Raw genomic sequence first — 10,417 nt, forward strand, 5'->3', positions numbered from 1 at the left:
AGAGTCATCAGAAGAAAACCTCTCCTGTATCCTCATAAAATTTAGCATCAGAAGTATGCAGAACATCTAAACCAGCCTGATGCATTTTGGAAACAAGTCCTGTGGACCAATTAGGTTAATATAGAACTCTTTAGCAACAATGATCAAAGGTATGTGTGGAGAAAAAAGGGCAGGCAGAATTTTAGGACAGGAACATTTCGCCAACCATTAAGAATAGGTAGCCTACCCCTCCATAATCTGGTAGGTGTGGGGTGGCTGTTTTTATCAGTATCTTGCACCTGTGCTGCCCCTTGCTTTTATTAGTGGAGGCCTGCTGCATCCTGCTAGTAGTGCATTTGTTCATCAGACAGGGATTTGGAAAGGCAGCATGTGTAAGGTGTGTGATTTTTTATGTTAGCAGTTCTTGATATTAGTGTTAGGACTTACAAGTATGAGGACCTGTGACGTGGGGTTGCAAGCTTATCTATTTTGGCCAAAATATTAACCAACACCTCATTTAATGTATTTATCATATGCATTAATTTTTTTTGCACTTTTTATCATATCGCTTTACAGGACGCAGCTAGGCCTCTTTCTGTTGGCTTGGTTTAATAGGGCGTCTGTCACTGTGTGGTGCATATTATAGTGCTGGACAGCCCACCTGATAAAAGTATGGGTGTCATTAATAGCCTGTGAACCAGACACATTGCATCGCACTTATCTGTGTGAACGGCGTCCTATGCGAGCCTTATTAGTGTGCATTGTTTTCTACTAGGCAGCCAGCCCTTCCATAATCTGGTAGGTGTGGGGTGGCTATTTTTATCAGTAGCTTGCACCTGTGCTGCCCATTAAGCATGGGGTGGATCAATCATACTTTGGGGTTGTGTTGCAGCCAATAGCACGGTGAACATTTCATGGGTAGAGGGAACAATGGATTCAATGAAATTTCAATACAGGAAAGATGTATATCTTTGTACCGTGTTAGCCAGTAGATAGAAAAATATTCAGGATTGAGAGTCCTCAGTAGTTGATACCTTTTAATGGCTAACTGAAAAGATGGTAACACATTGCAAGCTTTCGAGACTACTCAGGTCTCTTCATCAGGCTAGATTCATGATTTTGTATTAGTCTAGCCTGATGAAGAGACCTGAGTAGTCTCGAAAGCTTGCAATGTGTTACCATCTTTTCAGTTAGCCATTAAAAGGTATCAACTACTGAGGACTCTCAATCCTGAATATTTTTCATGAAATTTCAACAAATTCTTGATGCCAACATAACAACATCTGTAAAAAAATCTAAAGTTTGAAAGAGGATGGCTTCTACAAGTGGATAATGACCATAAACATATGTCAAAATCCACAATAGACTACCTCAAAAGGTGCAAGCTGAAGGTCTTACAATGACCTCACAGTCCCCTCATCTGAATATCATTGAAAATCTGTGGCTAGACCTCAAAATAACAGTGCATGCAAGTTGACTGAAGAAATATCCCAGAACGGAAATAATTTTTTGCAAGGAAGAATGGATGAAAATCCCTAAAACAAGAATTAAAAGACTGGCTACAAAAAGTGTTTTCAAACTGTAATACTTTCAAAAGACGGTGCTACTAGGTACTAACCATGCATGGTGCCCAAACTTTTGCAATGGACCGTTTTTCTTTTTGTAATTTTTAAAATGTAAAAGATGAATATATATATATTTTTTGACTAAAATACGAAGGAAATTTATCATCTTTAATTTTAGGCTTTTTAAAGATCATTTCACCTTCAACTTGCTTAGGCCCGTTTCACATTTCCGTTCGTTGCCATCAGTCAAAATCCGCCGTTTTGCAAAAAAAGAACTGTTTTTTTTACCCATTGACTTGCATTAGCGGCGGATTTTGGCATCCGCTGACTTCAGTGGACGGACAATGAAACGTTTTTTGGCTGCGTCAAAATAGCGGATAGCAACGGATCCGTCGCTATCCGCCATTCATTATAATGGTCGCCTATGGCGGCGGATCTGTTGCCAACCGTTTTTTGATGGAATCCGACAACGGATCCGCTTTTTGACACTAAGCCCGGAAGAATTTCCTTGCCGGAATTTTATCCCCAAATTCCGTTTTGGTGGCAGCAAAAAATCTTTCTCTCTCTCGTCCGCGGTTCCTTTAAATTTTCCCCGCAAGCAACTCCAGCGGATCCATCCAATACACGATCCGGTGACATACGCTTGTCACACGACAGAGACGGATCCGTTTAACGGCTCTGGCAGATTTAGCCGGCCGTCAAAATACAGAAATGTGAAACAGGCCTTAACTGTTCTCAATAACTGTAATTTTGACCAAGGGTGCCCAAACATTTACATGCCAATATATAATCATGATAAATGTCATGACTCTGTTGTTGGGTGTCCTGGGACCAGGGGCTCCTTCCCTGTTCCTAATGTTAGGGGCGCCTTAGCTCATTCTGTTCCCCAGATTACTTCTAATGGTAAAGACGCCGGGGTTACGTACCTTGCCTTAGCTCCTGAATCTGCCCTATGTCTGTACCCTTCCCCAACCCAGGAAGAGGGGAGTTGTAGTGTATCGTAATACACCAACCAGACTAACAAGGTAATATGAACAGGGATAATGAAAAATACCAAACATACAAATATACTAACACAAACAACAGAGGAATTTTAGTGAGTGGAGGAAGGGGTTAAACCAAAGTAGGAGAAGGGGAATAATCACTTACCCAAAAATCTAGCAACAGTCACATCTAAATCTACAAAACGCCTTCTCAAATAATAACCAGCAACCTCCAGCCATGCAGCAAAAGCTACTCTGACAACGAGTGCTAGCGAGGGCCCAGATTCATTAGGAGATGGGAGTAGCTAGCAGTGAATAGCTGAACCTTAACCCCTTCACTACCAAGGGTGGTTTGCACGTTAACTACCGGGCCAATTTTTACAATTCTGACCACTGTCCCTTTATGAGGTAATAACTCTGAAACGCTTCCATGGATCCCGGTGATTCTGACTTTGTTTTCTCGTGACATATTGTACTTCATGTTAGTGGTAAAATTTCATTCATATAACTTGCGTCTATTTGTGAGAAAAATGGAAATTTGGCGAAAATTTTGAAAATTCCGTAATTTTCCAACTTTGAATTTTTATGCCCTTAAATCACAGAGATATTGCACACAAAAAAGTTAATAAGTAACATTTGCCACATGTTTACTTTACATCAGCACAATTTTGGAACCAAAATTTTTATTTGTTAGTAAGATATAAGGGTTAAAAGTTGACCAGCGATCTCTCATTTTTGCAACACCATTTTATTTTAACGGACCACATCACATTTGAAGCCACTTTGAGTGGTGTATATGATAGAAAATACCCAAAAGTGACACCATTCTAAAAACTGCACCCCTTATGGTGCTTAAATCCACATTCAAGGAGTTTATTAACCCTTCAGGTGCGTCACAGGAATTTTTTGAATATTTAAAAAAAATTAACATTTAACTTTTTTTCACAAAAAAAATTACAGGTTCAATTTTTTTTATTTTACCAAGTGTAACAGGAGAAATTGGACTGCAAAAATTATTGTGCAATTTGTCCTGAGCACGCTGATACCTGATATGTGGGGGGGAACCACTGTTTCGGCGCATGGCAGAGCTCAGAAGGGAAGGAGCGCCGTTTTACTTTTTCAATGCAAAATTGGCTGGAATTCTGATCGGACGCCATGTCGCGTTTGGAGAGCCCCTGATGTACCTAAACAGTGGAAACCCCCCACAAGTGACCCCATTTTTGAAACTAGACCCCCTAAGGAACTTATCTAGATATGTGGTGAGAACTTTGAACCCACAAGGGCTTCACAGAAGTTTATAATGTACAGTGGTACAATTAAAAAATCATATTTTTTCCACAAAATGATCTTTTCACCCCCAATTTTTATTTTCCCAAGGGTAACAGGACCCTAAAAGTTATTGTGCAATTTGTCCTGAGTACGCTGATACCCCATATGTGGGTGTAAATGACTATTTGGGCACATGGCAGAGCTCGGAAGGCAAGCAGCGCCATTTGACTTTTTTGGCTGGAATTGAGATCGGACACCATGTCGCGTTTGGAAAGCCCCTGATGTACCAAAACAGTGGAAACCCCCACAAATGACCCCATTTTGGAAACTAGACCCCCCAAGGAACTTATCTAGATGTGTGGTGAGAACTTTGAACCCCCAAGTGCTTCACAGAAGTTTATAACGCCCAGGCGTGAAAATAACAAAAAATTTTTTTTCCACAAAAATGATATTTTTGCCCCAAAATTTTTATTTTCCTAAGGGCAACAGGAGAAATAGGACCCCAAAAGTTGTTTTGCAAATTGTCCTGAGTAGGCTGATACCCCATATAAGGGGGTAAAACACTGTTTGGGTGCATGGCAGAGCTTGGAAGGGAAGGAGCACCATTTGACTTTTTCAACGCAGAATTGGCTGGAATTGAGATCAGACACCATGTTGCGTTTGGAGAGCACCTGATGTGCGCAAATAGTGGAAACCCCCAATTCTAACCCTAACCCTAGCCCTAACCCTAGCCCTAACCCTAACCCTAACCCTAGCCCTAACCCTAACCCTAACCCTAGCCCTAGCCCTAGCCCTAACCCTAGCCCTAACCCTAACCCTAGCCCTAACCCTAATGGGAAAATGGAAATAAATACATTTTTTTAATTTTATTATTTTTCCCTAACTAAGGAGGTGATAATGGGGGGTTTGATTTACTATTTATGGCGGTTTTTATGTTTGGCAGCTGTCGCACGCTAAAAGACGCTTTTTATTGTAAAAATAGTTTTTGCATCACCACATATTGAGAGCTATAATTTTTCCATAATTTGACCCACCGAGTCATGTGAGGTCTTATTTTTTGCGGGACGAGTTGACGCTTTTATTGGTATCATGTTCGGGCATGTGACATTTTTTGATCGCTTTTTATTTCATTTTTTGGGACGCAGAATGAACAAAAACCAGCGTTTCATGAATTTCTTTTGGGTAGTGCGTTTACGCCGTTCTGGGTGCGGTAAAATTTACAAGGCGGTTTTATTCTTTGGGTCAGTACGGTTATAGCGATACCTCATTTAGGTAGTTTTTTTATGTTTGACGCTTTTATGCAATGAAAACAATTTTATATAAAAAATAATTATTTTTGCATCACTTTATTCTGCGAGCTATAACTTTTTTATTTTTTTGCTGATGATGCTGTATGGTGACTCGTTTTTTGCGGGACAAGATGACGTTTTCAGCGGTACCATGGATATTTATATGCGTCTTTTTGATCGCACGTTATTGCACTTTTTGTTCGGCAGTATGATAATAAATCATTATTTTTTGCTTCGTTTTTTATTTTTATTTTTTAAGGGGTTCGCTTAAGGGGTTAACTATTGGGACAGTTTTATAGGGCGGGTCGTTACGGACACGCAGATACCAAATATGTGTACTTTTATTGTTTGTTTTTTTTTTATTTCCAAAAAATGAATTTATTGGGGAATATTTTGTTTTTTTTTTTAATTTATTTAGCGATTTTTTAAAAAATTATTTTTACACTTTTTTAAATTTTTTTTTTTACTTTATTACAATGTCCCAGGGGGGACATAACTGTCCTGTGACAGATCTCTGATCTGTCACATCACAGATCACTGTGACAGATCAGCGATCTGTCACAGGCACTGCACAGGCTTCCTCATGCCTGCGCTTTGCAGGCACTGAGGAAGCCAGCTTCCTGCAGGCCCCCGGAGGTCCCCGTCGCCATATTGGATCCGGGGACCTGCAGGAAAGGAGCCCCCGGCAGCAGCGCTGCACATTGCGCTGCCGTGGGGGGCTCAGGGAAGCACGGAGGGAGCCCCCTCCCTGCTGGTGCTTCCCTTTAACCCCCGGTACACCGCGATCGTGTTTGATCGCGGTGTGCAAGGGGTTAACGTGTCGGGGGCGGTCCGTGACCACCCCTGACACATTGTGCCAGGTGTCAGCTATGATAATTAGCTGACACTCGGCCGCGATCAGCGGCGCTCACCACGTGGGCGCCGCTGATCGCGATGACGTAATATTCCGTCCATGGTAATTAGGTCCATGGTTACATGGACGGAATATTACGTCAATTGTAGGTAAGGGGTTAATGCAGGAAAGCTGCCAGGAGTTCTCAACTGTGCACATTAACCCCTGCACTGCTAAAAGAAACCTGCATCGGTTAATATGAAGGTAAAGTGCTTCTAATCAGTGCAGCAGTAGGAAAAGACAGACGCTGTGGTCTTCTGGCTCCTCTCTGTCTCTGTAAACCTATTACAATATCAATATCCTGCATGATCAAACTCTAGCTAACTTTATAAACTGGCCCCGGGTATTTCAGCATCAGAATTATGACATTAACCCTGGCCCATACTGTTTTTTGATCCATCATGGATTCTATTACAGCTCTGTCTGGACAACTGCAGCAGCTCAGCCTGAAGGTGGCAGATCTTCTCTCTGTTGTTACACAACGCTCAAACATGGCTGGCCAGAGGACCGCTACTCCCAGGCAGGAGCTTTGCCTGACAGTATCTCTGGGGGTGAGACAAGTTTGTTGCTTTCAGGGAGGAGTGTAAGCTATAATTTAAGTTGCGTCCTCACTCCTGTGGAGCTGAGGAGCAAAGGGTAATTTCACTCCTTCAGGGTGACCTTCAAGCCTGGGCATTTTCTCTTCCGGCCGTCACTTCGGACGGTTGATGAATTTTTTCTGGAGCTGGAAAATGATGCCCCTGACCGCATCTCCCTGGCCAAGTTTATGCTACCTTGGCTTTTGCAGGGAGACCGGCCGGTGGAGGAGTATTACTCCAAGTGTTGGAGGTGGCCCACCGAATGGACTTTACACTCTGTAGCCAGTTCTATCAAGTGTTATCTGTAAGGTTAAAGGATACCTTTGTCCTGCATGAGATTCCAGTCTCCCTTGAGGCTGCCATGTCCGTGTGGACCACTTTCTTTGTCAGAGACATAAGGAGACACTCTGGAATCAAAGGAACCGGGTATTTTGACAACAGAGTTGTGACAGATTAGGTCCCAAAGTTCTATACAAAAGTTATTCCTATCTATTTTTATGTGTAAAGTGTGGGTATTCATTCTAAAATTAAGCTATTTTATAATATACTTTATGGTTATATACCTATGTTTCTTGATATTTGTATTTATCTCCTTCATCATTTAAGGCTCATTGGCATGGGGACCAGAATATGTGCAATGCATTCAAGTCCTTTTCTACAGAGCTTGAAAGCACTTACTAATTCTGGCCATGAGTGCTTGGTTAGTTCATCATGATCCAAGCCAATTTCTGATGGTCCATAGCTAAGGTTACTTCACAGCAGCATTGGAGCAGCACATAGTTGATCTTACAGTCAAACAGGAGTGCCAACCATGCCAAGCAGACAGAAAGCAGGGGTTGGGGAGTGCACTTTGGTTTTAAGATATATAGTTTGTATTGACATATCTGGTGACAGAACCTCTGTATAGTTGTCCGACAATGGAAATTTATTTACAATAAGGTAGGTGGGACAGATAATATGTGTTTGATCAATGAAGTCTCCAACACTGAGATCTTCCCCTAAGCACTAGAAAGGAGGTCCTGAGCCTCTGTTCACCATTAATGTCCTACTACAGTGACTAGTTTGAATGTGCAACATTGAGCATGCTTCCTGCTGCCATATAAAATGTCTGCAGGATTGATGACAAGAACCAAGTTCACTTTGAACACAGCGGCACCACATATTTTTTTTACCCTCCACATTAATACATTTCTCAGTACAGTTGTGAATAGCAAGGGAGAATTGGAGCTCAGGACCAGATTCTAGGTTTCAGTGGAGGTCACAGCCTTGGGTGTCCCTAGAATGAAACATTTATCACCTATTCTGTAGATAAACCAAGGTCATAATTAGTTATAGTGGAACAACCCCTTTAAGGCATTGCATATTGTTTCCAAGAATTTAAAAAAAAGCTACAGTCCACACTCACAGACTGGCTTTGGATTTTGTTGAAAAATATTTGAGGTAATTGATGATCTAACGGCAAACCAGACACCAGTACAAATTGGTATACCTGAGTTTTCCTGATTATGCCACTTTTTTGTTTTGTATCACTCAATTGCAGAAATATTCACATTTATTGCTTTTGCAGCGCAGTATATGAAATCTTTGCTTGGAGCACAACTGGGCATTTCTCCAGAATCATCACCTTACCCTCCAAGATGTTTCCAATGACAGTTAGTCAGCATCTTAGGCTACTTTCACACTTGCGTTTTTTTGCGCTGCGCACGCGCATAAAAAATGCATATCATGCGTTTTCTTGTTTTTTTGAGCATGGTTTTTGCCAAAAAACGCATGCTTTTTTTGCGCTCACGTGCACGTCAGCGCTCCCATAGACTTTAATTGGCTTTTGGGTGAATTACGTGCGCATGCGTTTTTTTGAGACAGGTTGGACGCACAAAAAATGCAACAGGATGCATTTTGTGCGCCCGGGCGCACACTGCAAAGAAACGCATGCGCATACAAATGCGTACAAACGCATGACAATGCGCACCAATGTTAAGTATAGGAAAAAAAAGCTGTGACTGGCAGTGTCTGTGAGGGAGGGTTGAAAGTGCACGCCCTCAGAGATATTACATATTGCAGTATAAAACAAATAAATGTGAATAGCTCTACAATGGAAGAACACAGTGCAAAATGGAAAAAACAGTGGCAGAATCAGGTGAGAACACACATTTTTAAAAAGTATCTAAGTCATTTTTTTTTTGAGGAAGTGACAGGTCGTCTTTAGAAGAAGGCTAAGTGGTCTAAGTTTTGGGTAAAATGGGTACTGAAAGAATCTCAGCTGCTTTTTTGAAAAGCAGAAGTAATACCAAGTTGCAATTCAGTATAAGAAAGCTATGTTCAAAACAAGAAGATCCCGAAAAAGCAATTTGACTGGATGTCCAAACATTTGAAGGGAAGTATTGTCTGAGTTTGGGTAATCCCAGGATTGGTAAAATGTAGAAAGGCCAGGAAAAAAATCTTTGTCATGAAGGATAGGAAACTTTTAAAGAAAGAAATGTCTGTGTGGGATTAACAAAATCCATTAACAAAAGTGAGATCAGAGCCGGACTGGCCATTTAGCAATTCTGGCAAATGCCAGAAGGGCCTGTCTGGTCATGGGCTGCCTTGCCTGCTACATTGTTAACAGAATCGGTGTTCTCAAGACACCCACACTGTTAAGAGTTTTGATGGAGCAGAAAGTTGCTGACTCCGTTACTTACCCGAGCAGGCCACAGGTATCATTAGAAATATTGGTCTTGTAGTAAATCTTCCTTTCCTCCATCCAGGGTAATATTAGTAATATATCCCATCTAGTTCATGGGGACAGGGACAACATGGGCCTGTGTGATTTGAATGCCAGGACTGAATTTCAGCCCCAGTCCGTACCTGAGTGAGATGTACAAGACGAAACTGAAGTCACTGGAAAAGGAAATGTTTAAAAGGACTATCCAACACAATAATAATGCCTTCCAAAAGCAGGAATACATGTAAAATAATTTTATAGATACTCTTTTACTTCCCTCTGTTCCAGTGTCACATCCCTCTTGCTGCCCCCATGTTTACCTTGGCTGCAGATGTCACTTTCCATATACTCCATGTTGCCAGTCATTGACCGCAGCAGTACATTGCACAAGACCACTAAGGGCACTGTTGGCCTCAGAATCCACATTGGATATATGGTCTGTGATGCCTGCAGCTACGTAAAAGGATGAGTATATATTATTTCATTATTTTACATGTATTGCTACCTGTGTGCAGTATTTTTCATTCACCTACCTGTATGAATGTGAATCCAAAACAACCTGTACTGGATTTTTGAAGAGCTTGGTAAATCATGGTAATAGGAACCCAAATATTATCATTAGCAAAGAAGACATCAGGCCTAAAATGATTGTCCCTCTCTCATTTAAAGGAGTTCTTTAAGAATTGAATAAAATGGCCTTCATCATGTAATTCAACCTGCAGCCCATCCTTGTTATGTGTCAGGATGGGCTGCAATCTGAAGAAACACTGCCGCCTGAGACCTGTGTCTCAGCCGACAGAGGAGCTGTTTGGAGAAGTGTGTGAAATAAATCTTCTCCTTGGCCGACTGAACACAGATAACTGAGGCTGGACAAAAAAAATCCTTTGTGCTTAGTTGGTTGAGAAAATTTCATTTCTTCTGAGGTCACAGCCCTTCACTTCGGCACAAGTAGGTACGTGTTGCTTAAGATATTGGTCTTCTGTCATAGAGACATATTAAATGACATTAAAAAGTACACCATGTTGAGCAAATAAATAAGCCCTCATACAGCTGTGAGGATGTAAAAATAAAAAGTTATTGTTTTTAGTAAGAAATCTGTGGTATATATATTATTTAATTCATTCACTTACCAGCTAAGTCATGCCCTTTAAAGCAATA

Source organism: Dendrobates tinctorius, unplaced genomic scaffold (genome assembly GCF_039654945.1).
Source record: "Dendrobates tinctorius isolate UK_male_01 unplaced genomic scaffold, ASM3965494v1 ptg000007l, whole genome shotgun sequence".
In the NCBI taxonomy this organism is placed as follows: Eukaryota; Metazoa; Chordata; class Amphibia; order Anura; family Dendrobatidae; genus Dendrobates; species Dendrobates tinctorius.